The 17285-nt window shown below is 37.8% G+C and overlaps 1 long non-coding RNA gene across 1 annotated transcript; it reads left to right on the top strand.

The window, feature by feature from the left end:
* The first annotated feature begins 14732 nt into the window (after positions 1 to 14732).
* Positions 14733 to 16814, top strand: LOC134470459 (uncharacterized). Its single transcript, XR_010039350.1, has 2 exons — positions 14733 to 15218; positions 15830 to 16814. It is a non-coding gene; the product is annotated as an uncharacterized LOC134470459 (long non-coding RNA).
* Positions 16815 to 17285: the final 471 nt, after the last annotated feature.

Genomic DNA, 17285 nt, shown 5'->3' with positions numbered 1-17285 from the left:
CTAAAGATTCAAGTATGCAAATTAGAAATATAAAGATAACAGTGTCAGGCTTATAACAAAAGCCGCAAAAATTGCATTTTATCTTAGCTCCAAACCGTCATCATAGGTTTGTATACCTGCCTCCTACTGGACAAACCTAACCATCTTTGAAATCAGCTCATTGTTATGGATTGGAAACTGGTGGTCAACTTAACACCAGTAGAATTAAATCACCACGACGCTGAGTGTAGATGTCCTACCCGAGGAAAGTTGCCAGCATAAACAGAGACGTGGAAAAGGAGAAGAAAGACATTGAGGTGTGGAGGCATTGAGCCATTGTCAGTTCTCCTATGTATTGCTGTTTGAGCCATTGGTTCTCCTGGAGAAGCTCTGGTCTTTACATTGCGCATTATTCCTGGCTCTGGAGGGGAAGATGTGTGGCACTCCAGGATGAACTCATCACGCTGGCTTCCTGGCATGTACTCGACTGTGCTTATCCTCAGAGGAGTTCGGGGCCTCTTTGTAACTGAGGATAGTTATGGTGCTTTTTAGGACAGCCCTGGTCTTTGTTTTGAGTATGACTTCTCAGCTCCAGCATAGAACCCTCAACCTACCAGCACAGCTTCTTCATCCTGTTGGTATAGACTTTGTAACTTCCACCACTGACATTTGGGCCTTCCTAACATGGATCTGTAAAACAGAATGGCATGAGTCCTTCTCGTGGGCTCTTGACCTCCAGTTGGACTCCTGGGAGGCACTGTCATGAGCTCTGAATCTTCATCTAGACTCATGTAGAACTTTGGTGTGGGAATCAGGTTCTTGGCTAAATATTCTATGTCTTTGGTGTTGTACATAGATTTCCTGCAGTTTCTTGTGTTAATTCTCGGTGACCATCATAAAATAATATAAATTCCATGTCCTGATTTTAGTTGTTCTCTTCACAGATCCTGACTACAACACTCATAGATGGAGAGAGAAAAAGAAATGAATCCAGGAAGAAGTAACAGGAGAACAAAAAGGAAATAAGAAGTCACCTTTTTCCATTTTAGCTTTCTACAAGATGCTTTGAATGTCACCCAGTGCTTAACTGACTATGGCCATGCCCTGGAGAAAAGAACACATTGGAATATAACACCTCAGTATTCAGAAATGAGATTGATCTTTAACAAGGGAATTTTGTCACCATATTCATTCCCACACACAGTGCAAAATAAATGATTGAAGTTCAGCACCATGTTTCTAAAACCAAATGATTAATTGGTGACACCTTCTACACACTCAGAAGATTCAATTAATATCAATTACGTTAAAGCCTATTTATTAACATTAAAATAACCAAGTTCCCTAGCAGTAAGCTTTAGATCGAAATGAAGAATCAGACTGAACACATCTCCCAAGTAAGAATAAAAATGTTCATATGTATGTATCTGTGTATCTAGGTGTTTATGTCTAAAGGCAGGTGAGCCATAGGATAATTGAATTTTCTGGGGCTGATGGAGACATGAGTCTTACCCACATGCAGGGAAATTGGTTTGCAAGGAAGTTACAGACTACATCACAACTGTGCGAAATGTGGCCAAAGTCCCTGAAGGTAAATCTGGGAAAGCAGAAGTCTTGTTAGCGTGGCCTGTCCCCGGAGGACCTTCACTGTGAAAAGGCAAGAAGCCCCCAGCAGCTCTACGCAGACACAACAGAGGTTACTGCTGTGCTGACATCTCCAGACATCATCCCGGCCCGCACGCAGGCCTTCCGACCTCTAAGAGCCGAGGTCTCAAGGCTTGCGATCTAAAGAATCAATCAGTCAGTCACTAGGAGCTGTGGCAAACTTATTTAGTTCTGTGGTTGAGAGTATTTTTTGCATTCATGTTGAAATAATTTTAATATTTACTTTTATTAATAATTGCTAACCACCAAACCTCTTGACCTCTAGGCATGTTTAAAATTCCTTAACTTTTTAAATAAATTATGCTTGTGATATATATAGACTACACAAATATTTGTTTCATGCAACTGTGAACTTTTATTTGGTAAATAAAAAGATTTTAATGTTTTAAATTAAATATCTAAATAGAAAAACCAAGTTTAAAGCCTGAATTATTTAAGAAATGAAGTTAAGGGGATGAATGCCCATGATTGCCAGCCAAAAGAGTTAAAATTCCCTTTGTATTGATTGTCATGGGGTAAGGAATGCACCACCTTTCAGGGCATCTGGTCCAGATTTCCACATCATGTTGAATCCTCTAACCACCTGCCTCATTGCTTGTCAAGGCTGTGTCTGAACACTTTCAGTGATGCAGAAAATATTATGGCCTAGGGTTTTGCTTCTCCAAAGGGAGTTTGAATATGCTTAGATAGCTCTAGGCAGTGGAAAATTCTTCTTTATGTTTAGTTAAAATTACGCTCCCTGGAGTTCCCAATTTTTTTCATTTCAAGTTTAAACTCCAGGCCATCAAAGGCCTCTTGCACATGAAAGCTCTTGGTCTCTTTAAGAAGAGCTCTCAGTTTCCCTTTGAATCTTCTTGTCTACAGATTCAATATCCACAATTTCTTTAAGGAGGCTTCATTCATCATGCTGTCAATTCTTTTCACAATTCTGGACTCCTCAGCTTGGAATGTCTTCCACTGTGTCAGTATCTCTGTTAATGTCTGATGTTTATAGCCAAACAAAAGGAAATTTCTCCGGATGATAGGCAGAGTATACACTTTTCTGCTTCTATCATTCTTCTTTTCCCTCTGTCTATGAAGGGGAGCAGAGCAAAAATGACTTGTCCTGGCAGTGTGACTTCCTGTGACCCACGTTACTAAACTGACTCACTGTGGGGGTTGAGTTTGGTGTCGTAAGTCAGTACTGTTTTTCTTCCTCTGTATTTCTGCAGTTACTGTTAAATGTTTATTTTCTTTCTAGTTGAGGTACCTCACACAGATTCCATCTAATCTTCATTTCATAAGCTTAAATTCACTTCTGTTGCTTTTCAAAATAATTTCATGTCCTGATTATCTGCTACTTCTCCCACATTCAAAACAATTATTAGATTTTATAATGCATTATTCCAATCTCAATTTTCAATATCCTCATTTACCCAAAAACCAAATCATGATTTGAATTTATCTACTTAATATTTTTTTTTAACATCCCTCCCCCATATTCCTACAGCACATGGCCGAGTAACAGGATGTGCTTTGAGGAGAAGCTTCCTGTCACTGCGTGTTTACACTTCTGTCATGCATCCAGCAAAGTGGTCAGGACCCAAGCAGGCAACCAAAATGAACAAATGTTGTTATTTGCACATGAGGCAGCAATAGATGAACTGCTATGAAAATACCGAACATACGCAATTGCCCTCATTCAGGCTTTGAATTATACATTAATTATACTGTTACCTTTAACTAAAGCACAAAAGGAGAGGATAACTTTAAGAATTGCCCATCTGTGCAACTATTCTAGAAGTGGTTGACATTGAATATGGTTAGTGATATTTTTGTCTTTCTAAAAGATTCTATATATAAAGATTCACATCTTCATATGTGACCAATTTAGACATAAAATCTATTGAAAATGTTTTTGTATGCTGTTCAAAATGTACTTTATGAGCCAGCCAGAAATTCATGGAAAATTGTACTTATTTCAGTCTTTTGGCATCATTCTTGTAGGTCATTTGCAAACCAGAAAATTAAAAGTTTGGAGAAAACAATCTATGTTTGAAAGATCTGTATTGAATATTTTTTTTAAAAAATCACAATACGTGTAAAGACCCATCTTTTTTTAAACTTAATTTTTAATTTTCTAAATTTGTAACTGTGTGTGCACATAAAGGTTATATCAGACAAACTATATTAAAATAATGTTAAGATGTAACATTCTTGCTAATGAGTTATGTTAAAAAGAATCATTAAGAATAAGCTTGTAAGTTGATAATATTTTTGAATACCAATAAACATCTTTGTTGCACTGGAACTGAAAGGTAGCATTATCTGAAAATCATGAAATCAGAGGAACATAATTCATTTTTCCCTGAAAACACAGCTACTTAGTTTTACAATGATTATATCTCTGATTTAACTAAGCACTCTGCTATCCTTTTATATGTTAAATCAAATAATTTCCTGAGTTTAATGGTATTCTCATTCTAATACATTTCCAGTGACAGTGACTTAAAATATTTATTGAACCACGTTACCAAGTCCATGTCTGTGAGTATATTCATCAGCTCTTCTGTGGAGAGATTTCAGGTTCTGGGATGCATTTCATACACTTCTCTGTGGTAACAGAAATCGGGGAAATACTTGCACTAGACTTAGGCTATATACTCTTCAAAATATATTACCACACACTAGTTTTTAGTAATATCAATTCTTAGTTAAATATAAGCTGTGATGTAATGAAATAATACATTGCATTAAAACTAATGCATATTTATGAGAATTCAAGCATATTTTAATTAATTAAAGAGTCAGAGACTATAATGGCAGAGTAACTTTAGTACTGTCAACTCCAGATTCCTCATTTCATGAAGAATTTACAGCCCAGAGTGACTTGTTAGTTGACCATGCAACCTAGCCTGCACACCTAATAGCCTGGCTCTTGTATGTATTCAAATTTATTTATTAACAATTTCTCTAATATAAGAGAGACTGACATACTTTTATTTGAATCAAATAGGAAAATAGAATTTCCTAAATCTTTAGCCATGTCCCAAAATGTGCATTGTTTTACAAGTCTTGGACCTCTCTCTACACAATCAATTCCTTGAACAGGTATCAAACTATTTTTGGTCAAATCCAAGTCTCTCGCTCAGTTGCAGCCTCAGGAATGAAGGGTGGTGTACTAGTTATTTTTTGTCAGCTGACACATACTAAGTTCCATTAGTGGAGGTTGCTGAAGAGACTTTGAGGAAAGAACCTTCATATACAGTCTGAGATATTCTTTGGAAAGGATCCTGTAAAGCATTCTGAGCCTCCTAAGTGTTGATGTCTTACTCCAGTGTAACACACATTACTTCTCAGTTCATGGTTCCTGTAGACCACAGAAGTCAACAGTCCAAGCAGCACCAACACTGCACTCCTTGGGGGTAGTTCTACACAGGAATTCTTCCTGTGAAACGCCTTCTAGTGAGCTGTGATCTTGACCTCCAGAGAGAAGTAGCCTAACACATTTCATCATAGTAGTGACTCAGCTCTTCTGTCCCTGACAAGGCAGTGTCCTCCTTAGCAAGGGCTAACTCTAATCACTAAGAAATAAGTGGGGATCTCACCTGCAGGTCCTGTTTATGGTGCAAGGGTAGTGGCTGCCTGTTATAAAACCCATTACTTATATTTGAATTAATTTTTCCTTACCACTGAATCCCCCATCAAACCAATTTCTTCTTATAGTTAACAATTCCTTATATTAATTTCTGTTCTATTTTCTAGAGATTTTGATGTTGTTGTTGTGGTTTTTTTCTATCTTGTCATTACTCTCTGACTGATATGGTAGTCTTCTTTTTTTGAAGTTTCCTCTACCTGTACTTTACAATGAAATTTACAATGAAATTACAATGAAATTCAGCTCAAATGTTACATTCACAGGGCAGCATTCTGCCACACATCGTGAGATGCATGTATACTTTTTTATTAGTTAACCTCAATGTAAAATAGGAAATATCACAACAATTTCACTTATTTTGTTTTGTGGTGCATTGCACCAAATACCATATTTATGATTTTATGTATTTCTTTACTGTTTGATTAGCAAATATCTCTGTGGTCTTCTCAAAGTACTATGAAGTGAAAAACAATATCTGTATCTCTTTTTTACCAATATACCCTTGAACCACACCACAAGGCTGATACACAGAAACACTGTAAATGGTATATAAACAATGAATTAATGGTTCCCCTGTACTTCCAGACTGAATGAGAAAACTTTAGTAAATCATTAAAAGTATAAGGACAATTTTATCTACCATTTGGCAAAAAAAACACTGGAGGACTGATGACTAAGAATTACAAAAGGAATAAAATTGTCACTTATGCAAACTAAAAAAAAAAAAAAAAATTGCCTACTTAGAGTTACCGGTGAGACAATGACTTGCATAAATGTTTCTCTTTTTTTCTACAAATTTCACATCATTCCTCAATTCCAAAAACTATTCAAAATAAAGGTCTTTTTGGCTTTAAATTTAGGTTTTATCACAATATTGGATATGGTGAGACAAACAGATCAGAAGATGACAACGACTGAAAATAATATTTAATACAGTTGTCAGAGAGGAAGGGAACACAATGGGAAGCACAGGTTTGGGTGGAGACAGGGGAGTGGGAGAAAGAGGTGGGTAAGGATCATTAGTGGGTTTCTCTGGTGAAAGAATGGAAGAGGTTGTGGAAAGAAGTTTAGGAATAATAGATTGAATAAGGCAGCAGGCTTGGATTTCAGGGTCTGTCTCAATTTATCTGGCACCCAGTGCTGAGTGACTAGAGAAAGAGAATATTGAGGTAGAGAATAAAGACAATTGAGCAGGTAGGGAAAGGTGAAGGGTCTACCTTGGGTAATTGGTAAGTGGGAGTCCTGCTCCCCAGTAAATCCTTTACTCTAGGAACTGGCTGGTCCTGGTAGTGACAATCTACCCCAAAATAAGGCCCCAGACATGAAACAAGAGTAAAATGAAGATGCCTGCCTAATACAAAAGGACACACACACACACACACACACACACACACACACACAGACACACACACACACAACCAGAATAATGAGTTAAACCAGAAAGATGACATTTTTAAAAGCCAAAGGAGATTTTTTCCAAGGAGGAAGAGGCCACCCCAGCTAGACAACGCTTAGAATCAGATGTAACAAAAACTTAAAATAGTCTCTCTAAATTTAGGACAAAGAAGGTGGATGTGACCTGAGAAGATCAATATCAGAGCAAATTTACCAAGTTTAATTTCTAAGAAGTAAGAAATGAGTGAGCACGTACTCTTTAACCTAGGCCTTCTCGCTGGGGCTGGGAAAGAGCGACTGTGGACCAGAGGGTCTGCTTTGTGTAGCAAAGGATTTTCAATTTGCTCCTCGTACTGCCAACCTATTTTATTCCTCAAATAAAAGGATTAGGAATGCATAAAGCTTAAGTGCCTGTAATCTCACTTCTCAGGAAGCTCAGGCAGAATGATCATGAGCCCAAGACCAGCTTCAATCTCACTGCCAAAGACTGTCTCAGGAAAAAAAACAAAACAAAACAAAACTATATATATATATATATATATATATATATATATATGCTAAAGGAAGTATTTAATGAATATGATATATTAAACATACAAAGCAGAGAGCAAATCATTTTCCTGAAAATGTATGTAGAATACAAGGAATGCGGAGGGCATGTACAAAAGACAGTTTTCTGAAGCTCAGGGGAAAATGATAATTTCTAGCAGGAAATAAAGCTGATCGAATGAAAGCACATATAAAAGGCTTAGTTTATGTATAAAAGGCTGAGGGAATTATCTCCTGATGAATAAATCTCTCTTTTCCCTGAATTCAACATGAGCTCACTTGACAAGAATAAGATTGGGGAAAGAATGATAAATTTATGTAGAATTCAGCAAGTTGGAAATAATTGTATGGAGATTGGAAGAGACAACCAACTTGAGAAATAAAACCTAAAAAGCCTGGATAGATCATCTAAACTGTGGAGTAGATATTTTTAGAATTGTATTGCCAGCTTTTCTGCCCCTTAAGCGATAAAATAAGTGTAGTGGAAACATATGGTAGCCAGGAACAGCATATTAGAGTTCCTTAAGATAAGTTTTTAGAAAAACATGAGATAGTTCTGCAGGAAGTGGCATGAGTAACAAAGAAGAACATGGGATGGACTCTGACGGCCTTTGCTCAGAGTAAGTCTTAAAATTCACCCAATACGTAGCTTGGTTATCAACCTAAGGAAGGTATACTGTGCTTTGAAACTATGCATCACTTGTTTCCAATGATGAATCTTTAATCACGTGAACTGATCATTTTGTTCACTTGTACCTGTCCTGATCAGTTGTCTTCATGATACATGTATAAGAAGGAAGGGAAAAATGAATGAGGAAGCCATGTTCACAGTAGTCATATTGTATCAAGTTTGATGACTGCACAGGAACAATAACAAAAAAAGGCAAAACAAAAAAGGACTGTTCTGTGCAAACTCCAAATAGCCTCACCCTAAAATTTCATAGGAACACAGATTTACTACCACTCCATTGTCATGTCTGTCACTCCAATGCTGGAGACTCAAGTTTAGAGAGTGACAGCCCCATGCTTCCAAAGAAAGGCGTTGTTACAGGGTTTTGAAATAGCAGTGGCTCTTTCCATGGTCAATTACTCTCAGAAGCCAGCAACTAAAGCTTAATGTTTGCTCTATTACAAGCAGAGCTTAGGAAATTGTTGCAAATTGAGTTGAGCAAACACGTAGGCACCACATGGATGTAGAAAAGGTAACATGACATACTCTGAAATGGTGATTGAGCCATTTGATAGAGGCAGCAAGATATGTGCATAGTGAACCACTACAGTAAGTAGGGTTTTATATGATTAAATAATGAGCTGCAGAGACAGATACATCTTCTGAAGTTAGGTGACTTGGACCAAGTTATTTATTCTTCTTACATGTCAGGTTTTTATTTGGGTAAAATGAGCAGAATAGCATGTACTTACACAGGATAGGGTAGCAATAAGTGAAAAATATTTCAAGGTGTCTATTAAGGTGACTTATAAATTAATCATTAACAAGTAGAAAAAGAAGCAATGAATAATTGCACTTAAGACAGCAATTCATCCTTAATTTGAGGGGGTACAGGTAAGAATATTTACTTTCCACAAATCTCATTCCTAGCTAAGGCTAAGTATGAAATTTTAGACATTTCTAATCCTAAAACTTTCAGAAAATATAATTCAAAAGTTGTCAGCATCCCCACATTGAAAAATAAATTCCTGAAGCAGGTCATCTCCTTGAGAGAGGCTTTCCATTTTGGGAACTACATATATTAGATTTTGCTATCAGAAAATCCCCCACCTCCAACATCTAAATTACATCAGCTATAATCTGATTTCTTTGAATTTGCTTTAACAGCAACAAAAGCCATGTTTCCATCTTCAGTGCTTATTTCGCTACCATGACAAATATCAATAGAAAAAATATAATAGTCTCTTGGATTTAGCCTCCCAGTTATAACACATCTCTTTGGGTTCATGACCTAATGTGAAACTCGTGAATATTATTTCACCTGCAGATCCATCCATCATTTTAAAGGGATACTCCTTCCAAATGAACCTACACCAGTTAAACAGTGAAGAAAAATACATACATGAAAACATAACTTTTTTATTCTTTTTGCTCAATATGAATGTTTTGTTTCAAAGTTTGTGTGTTGAAATTAATACCGTAAGATGAGGCTTTAGGGTGTTAAGTATATCTTGAGAACTGAGCCCAAAGGATGAGGTTGGTGCCCAATAAGAGTGAGCAGAGGGCTTCCACGCTCTCTGTCCTCTGCCAAATGAAGACACAACAAGGAGATGGGAATCTGCAGAACAGGGAAAAAGTCCTCCCCATGCAGTAGACTGGCTGGTGCCTTTAACTTGAAGTTTCCAGACTCCAAAACTTGAAAAATAAGCGTTTGTTTTTCAGGCAATCTAATTTATAGATATTTGTCACCACAGATGAAATTAGTATACTTTCTAAGCTTCCTTAAAAATATCTTGGACAATGTTCATAAAATTATATTAGTGTTTAAGCAAATTCCAAGCAGTAATTTCCAATAGGCAAAAAAAGCCCCTATTAATATTGGCAATTTTCTCAGTCATGTTCAAGGAAAAATGCAAAGTTTCTAAAAGTAATAATCAAAATGAACACATGTGTGACTAATATTTAAGAGCATCTACTCTATGGCTTGAGACCTATGCTCAACTCCAGAGGTACAAGTAAGCACTGTTATTCACAATTTCTATTGAAGAAATGTATCCAGGATCTCAGTGGCTGTCAGAGACGGACCCTACTTTGCCTCTATGTATTTAGGTTTTCATGGTACCATGATACAAGTTATAGTCAAAGCTATTGGTCCCCTTTAAATTTAAAAATCTGTCACAATAAAAGACAAACTGTGATCAAAATACAATTTTTTGCTTTGGAATAAATTTAGCCTATTAGTCTTGCCAATTTCTGAAGCTTTTTTTTTTTTTTTTTTTTTTTTTCTGGTGAGTTTCTTTAGGGGTGCTGTCACGATGTCCTAAAGCTTTCCAAAATATTATTTCATGTTTTTTGTCTTTGGGGAAGAACTAGATTTTTAATGGGTTAGATGCAGTGAGCAAAAGGATGGAGACCTAGCAATCCTGTTTAACAGACTGCCTGTTTGCTGGATGGCACTCAGCAAGAACGGTCACGAGATTTATGATCATGCTTGCTAAGGATGCTCATCAGAGGACTACCACAGCTGCTTCAGAAAGTTGCAAGAGCAATAATAGGTAGATAAGTTCTTATCCATTGCTAGGACTTTGAGAAAAATTAAAGGCAGTATCTTCTAATGTAGTAATTGTTTTTTAGTTACATTCACCTAATTTTTCTCTCATGCATTCAAAATCTTAATACTAGATGAATTAAGAGAGCTCTATTACCAAATTGCTTCTTTGTGCCAAAATAAATGTACTTAAGGTACATGCATGAAACAAGTAGTTCAGAAGGACTCAGGACTCTTTTTGGTGGTGTATTCTCTCATGCTATGCCTTTCTATCTTTCAGAACTAAAAGCTAATTGCTGAAACAGAAATGTGGCAACCTGAAAACTACAGTGTCACTTTGCTCTATAAACTCTTTTGTCTGTACAAAATTTTCTTTATAAACAGAAGTAAAAAGTTTTGGCAAAATTTTGTTTCTGTTTGCAAACTCTGTATTGGATGACAAAGACAACTGAGGCCATCTTTTCTGCACAAACTAAAATATGGTCATCTTTTCCAAAATTGTAGAACTCATTAAATTCATGAACCCAACTTACACTGCAAGAGCATAAAATAACTACGCTAAATAAGATTAGCTTGGTACTTGTGAATATATGCTAAAAATCACCTTTTGTTTTTTATTTGTTAATATCAGATATTTCTGTGGGAAAACTAGGGAAAATTTTGAAACAAAATATTAACTGTAAGTTCTATATTTAATAAAATTTATCTTTTTTCCATTTGTATCATACATTTCATAAATATTTAATTTACTTTGCAATAGACATATATCATTTTGTCATAGTAAGTAATGAAAAAGCTTCTCTGTTGGATATTTAACTTTAATCCCCAAAACTTTGTGTACATTATCTGTTCTTATCTCTACTTGGCAAATGATAAATGAAAGACTCAGAAAATTTGAATTTTTATCCCTAATTCAAAAAACTATTAGATGGTAGAATAGAATTTTAATTCAGATTAATAACTTAGATACTTTCTTGTTTCTTCACTAACCTAAGAAGGGCCCACAATCTTTTATCAAATATCTTTCATGTTTCAAGTTCAAGGTAGGCTGATTGTATAAGTAGGCAGCTATAGATGTAACTGGCAGACATGTATTTGGTACATCTCAAATTTTGTTAATATATTTTATGTAAAGTAAAAATACTTTACATATATTAACTTTAATCCCGTCTATGAAGTATCTATTCTTGCAAATGGTAAAATAAATGTTCATAAAATATAAGTGATTACACAATTATTCCAAGTACTTAGATATTTTATGGCATGACTTATATAGTCTGCTAGCACAAGAAGGTAGAATACACTGCCACCCCACCCCGTGCCTTTTTTTGAGAATCTAGCATCATTCTTTATCAGACCCAATATGAGAGCTATTGACTTCAAGCAGTAGCATTCAGATCACATATAAAAGTAAGAAGTTGACATACATTTTGAGGCTCAAGATCATAGAATATTCCAAAATATTTTCTACTTCTCCGAACAGGAGCTTCACCTGTGACAAGGCCACACATTGTCACCTTAGAGCTCATCTCCAAAGCTTCCACATCGACGCAAGCCCAGTCCTCTAGCACTGAAAGAATTAATGTAATGTTGTGGATCTTAGCTGTATTGTATGTCACCTCTTCCAAGTCTGTTTTCAGACCAAATACATGTCACTTACTCTTTACTTTTCATGAGGGCTCTTGAGGGTATGTAATGTATCAAGTAGACTTTAATAATTTTAAAATAGATCCACTATGTGGTTAAAGTACATTGTGTATCCAAGCACATGAATTTCAAAGTCATTTTCCATGAGCTCTTCATGTTATTTATCCCTTCACTATGAAATGAAGAAAAGTTATCTTTGTATAGTGATATACTGGTTCCTGAAATCTTACTTTAATCATTTCCATATTCTAAAGTTGCAAAAAGTGTATGCATTTTATGTATATAATCACTTTAATTGTCGAACTGGGCAAAAAAAAAAAAAAAAGAAAATTAGAAAATTAGCTCTTAAGTGTAAATTGTCAGAGAGATAGAAAACACAATTTGGAATTCAAATAAAAGTTAAACCGGACAGCTCAGCCTTTGTGCATGGACTTGGTGGTTTCAGGACAGTGTATTGAGACTTTACACGTGTGTTTTAGAAGGCACAAAACAGAGAAGCATGAGGAAAGCCATTAGTAGTAGAGCAATAGATTATTTTAAATAGATGATTTTTTAAAATAGATTATTTCAATGCAATATTCATCTTGGTCCATTTGTTATAGGAAAATGGCTGAATTGGGTAATATGTAATGAAAAGAAGTTTAGCTCAGAGTTTAGAGGTTCAAGAACATGGTACCAGCTTCATTTAAGCTTAATTGGGGATCTTTTGGGAGGTTGGCTTCACAGTGGCAGGATTATGTGAAAGAGAGGGGAACAGTCCATGTGCACGAAGGATTTAGGGAAGGTGTGAAGCTCCCATATAACAAGATATTTGTGCTGAAACAAATCGACTATACATGATCTGAATTAATCTCTTTCTATAATGAGACCCGACGATCATTAGGTCATTACTTTTCACGTCTCATCTCTTAAATCTCAACACTGTCACAGTGGGGTCTGAGATCCTAGAAAATCAAATTTTTAGAGACATATTCACACCCAGATGATAGCAATGTGGTAAAGCCAATTGGAAAGCAATTTGAAAAACAATATATTTTGTTATGGAAACATGAAAATTTTAATCTAACACATTATTTCACTCCCAGGAAAAAACAATTGTACAAGAAGAAAGCAGGGCGATATTTGTGCTAACTATTGAGATATTAAACAAAAAATAAACAACGCCACAAAATAAATGATAAAGACTTCTTGGAAGAGGACTGGGATTGTGATTCAGGTAAGGAGAACTCCATGAGTTGAACCCTTAGTCCAAAACAATAGAATAAAAGTTTCTAGAAACAAATACGCACAGCAAACTGGAAAAATAATTGCAAGCAGTATCACAAAAAAAGCTACAGTTTTTTTTTTTGTTTGTTTGTTTGTTTTTTTATTACATAACAACACTTCAGCAAGAAAAACACGGATCTGTAAAGAATACAGATGAAGTATAGAAGGAGGCAGTTTCTGGAAATGAAAAGTTCAAGAGTTGTTTAAATTATGTAAAGATTCTTAAATGTTTCTAATAAAATCTTCTTTTTTCTTTCCTATTTAACCTTTATTTATAGGGTCACAACACATTTCATTCGTTGACTTGTCTTCCCTCTATTCTGCTTTGTTCAGGTAACTCTGGCTAAGCCTGTATATCCTCAAACTACCTTTCATTTTCTTTTTATTTTTAAAGAAGCAAAACAAAAAAGTATATAAATAATACACCATGTTAAATAAAACAGTAACAAATCAACACTTGTTGATACATTGCATGTTGTTATCTTAGAAGTAGTTGTTCCGGTTACAAAAAAAGAACAATCCGGTTATGAAAAATGAACAATCAAATAATGACAGCACAAACTGTTCTTTGGATGAACTAACAGGGAATTAATAGTATAGTTATCCCTCTTGCACACATATGCATACATACAGTTACATGTGTCTACCTCCACACATATAATCTTTTCTGTCTTCCATTTCTCCTTTCCCCCATCCCAGCTGCTCTGTCCTCTTGAGCACTTCTTTCCCTTTCATTATTGCAATATCTGTTGTACATTTTGGATCTTATTACTCTTTCAGTATTTTATTATTATTATTATTTATTTTTATACTAAGGAGATAATAGAATATTTACAAATATGTGTCTGATTTAATTTCACTTATGCCTCCATTTACCTAGAAAAGCCTCGATTATACTTTTTATAGCTAAGTAATCTTTAATTGTATAAAATCCCACATCTTTTTTATCCATTCTGTGACTGATGGGCATTTGGGTTGTGTCCAAGATTTAGCTACTACAAATTGAGCTGCTATAAACGTGGTGCACAAGTGAGGGACTGAGATGCCTCCCGCCTGGCTTTTGTTGCACAGGACTCTTTTGTTTGCAAATGAATTTTAGAAATGCTTTCTCTAGATCTTTAAAGTATGTCACTGCTATTTTCACAGGGATTGCATTAAATCTGTATTACAGTTCTAGGAGTGTGACCATTTTCATAATGTTGCTTCTTCCTACCCAAGAACAAAGGATATCTTTCCATTTTGTGACATCCTCTGCAATCTCCTTTTTCAGAGTACTATAATTTTCAATGTATAGATATTTTTATCATTTGTTAGATTAATTCCTAAGTATTTAAATTTTTTTTTGGATGCGATTGTGGAAGGTGTTCTTTCTGTTGGGAGCCGTGGCACTGTCAAGTCATCAGACGCGGTGATTGCGAGGCCTGTGGGAAAGTACAAAAGCCTGGGCTAGATTACCCCTCTCATCGAGCCCGCCTGTGTGGCACCTGTTTCTTATCACCCCACTAAGTTCCCGCCTCACAGGGTAGTCTGCCTAGCTATTAATCCTATATATAGCCAGTGCCTCCACCCCCGAGAGAGAGAGAGACTGAAGCACAAAAGGAGCCGCGGGGAGCGGACCGGTAGAGGCTTCGGGGCAGACTGAAGCACGGAAGGAGCCGCGGAGAGCGGACCGGTAGAGGCTTCGGGGCAGACTGTATAAGGAGAGAATAAAGAAAAGCCTGACCACCGCCAGACCTTGTCGTGTGTCTTTCCTGCCGGCCGGGAGCGGACATCGACATTTGGAGGCCCGCACGGGGATTGATCAACCCCGAGACGCGGCGGTGGACTGCATTCTCCTACACAGTGCTGCAGCTGCAGGACAGGTGAGTAGAGGATAAGCCTGGGCCCTGGGTGGCGCGCACCTACAGGGTTTGTAGACTCCTCTCAACCTCACGCGTAAGTGGCGGGTTTCTTGGGCCTCACGCGGTGAGTATGAAACATAACACCAGAACTTAAGGTAATAAAAGAGTGTAAAACATAAACATAGAAGTAAAAATAACAGAAGATATATTAAAAATGAGAAACATGCCAAGTAAAGATACACAGCCTTGGTGTTGGTCCTTCGGAGACTCCTAAAGTCCAAGGACCTCAAGGTGGGGCGTAAGACTTTAGAAAATTTCCTTGCAGAGATTGACAGCTTTGCTCCCTGGTTTCTGCCTACAGGGCATGTAAACCTGCCCTCCTGGGAAAAGTTGGGCAGAGACCTTTCCCTAGCAGAGCGGGAGGGTAGAGCTTCAGTCTCTGCTCGTCCATTGTGGGAAATGATACACACGTGCCTAAAGAGTGAGGGTAGTTACGGGGGGAGCTCTCAAGAACTTGTAGAAGTACTCGAGGTGTTTGAACAGGCACAGTGAGGAAGCTCCCGAGAAGGGTCCGTCAAGGAGGGCAGAGATACAAAAGAGGAAGCCGAGGCGCGGTTTGTGTCTTTCCGCAGGAATCGGGACGAGAGCCAATGTGGGTCCCAGAGAGGTTGACGCGACAAGTCCCTCGACTGAAGATCAGGCCTGTTCCACCAGAGGCCAACCGCAGACCCAACAACAAGATGAGCCCTAAAAGAACTGCAGGACAATCCCTTTTTGGGGGCCTGGAACGGCTTGCTCCCCTATGTGCTACCCTTGTATATGCATGGCTCGCTCGCATGGCCTACGACCGCGTTTAAAAGTGACAGGCTTCCCACATTCTCCTCCCTAGACAACAACATGTAGCAGGGTGGGTGAGTCAATGACGGGTAAGAGCGTGCCTCCCCAGCACGACTCAACCTAAGCCAGGCCCTACCCCGTTCCGCTCGAAAGCCGCTGGATTGTTAGATAAATTTCTCTCCGAGGGGATTCGTGGAGAGAAATGAGTGCATGCCTATGTGCAACCAGGTTCCGTCCGGTTCATTCCTGGCCCTAGAAAAAAGGACGAGGGCCTCAGGGCCTTGGTGGACCCTGGGACGGCCGACCAGGGTCTACGCTAAGGGCCTACGGTGGGCCTCAGTTCGGGGCATAGGCCTCTGCACTCTATCCAGGACGGGCTGCGATGCGCGTAGCCATCATTTAAAATAAAATAGGGGGAGATGTTGGGAGCCGTGGCACTGTCAAGTCATCAGACGCGGTGATTGCGAGGCCTGTGGGAAAGTACAAAAGCCTGGGCTAGATTACCCCTCTCATCGAGCCCGCCTGTGTGGCACCTGTTTCTTATCACCCCACTAAGTTCCCGCCTCACAGGGTAGTCTGCCTAGCTATTAATCCTATATATAGCCAGTGCCTCCACCCCCGAGAGAGAGAGAGACTGAAGCACAAAAGGAGCCGCGGGGAGCGGACCGGTAGAGGCTTCGGGGCAGACTGAAGCACGGAAGGAGCCGCGGAGAGCGGACCGGTAGAGGCTTCGGGGCAGACTGTATAAGGAGAGAATAAAGAAAAGCCTGACCACCGCCAGACCTTGTCGTGTGTCTTTCCTGCCGGCCGGGAGCGGACATCGACATCTTTCCATAACGTCTCTCTCAGTGAGTTTGTTGTTTGTGTACTGGAATTCTATTGATTTTTGAGTGCTGACTTTGTATCCAGCTATGCTGCTGAATTTGCTTATTAACTTTAGCAGTCTTTTGATGAAGTTTTTGGGATCTTCTATGTAGAGTATCATGTCATCTGCAAATAGTTATGATTTAACTTCTTCCTTTCCTATCCTTATTCCTTTTATTTCTCTCTCTTGTCTGATTGCTCTGGCTAATATTTCCAGAAACATACTGAATAGGAGTGGTGATAGTGGACATCCTTGTCTTGTTCCTGATTTTAGAATGAAAGCTTTCAGTTCTTGCCCATTTAGTATAATGTTGGTGTTTAGCTTTTATCAGACTGAGGTAGATACTATCTATTCCAATTTTCTGTAGAACTTTATCAAGAACAAGA

This window comes from Cavia porcellus, unplaced genomic scaffold, assembly GCF_034190915.1.
Source record: "Cavia porcellus strain 051 isolate PalLab524CR breed Dunkin Hartley unplaced genomic scaffold, mCavPor4.1 scaffold_15, whole genome shotgun sequence".
NCBI classification, from domain to species: Eukaryota; Metazoa; Chordata; class Mammalia; order Rodentia; family Caviidae; genus Cavia; species Cavia porcellus.
Note: the sequence above shows the minus strand (reverse complement) of the source record. Positions and strands in the feature narration are given on the sequence as shown.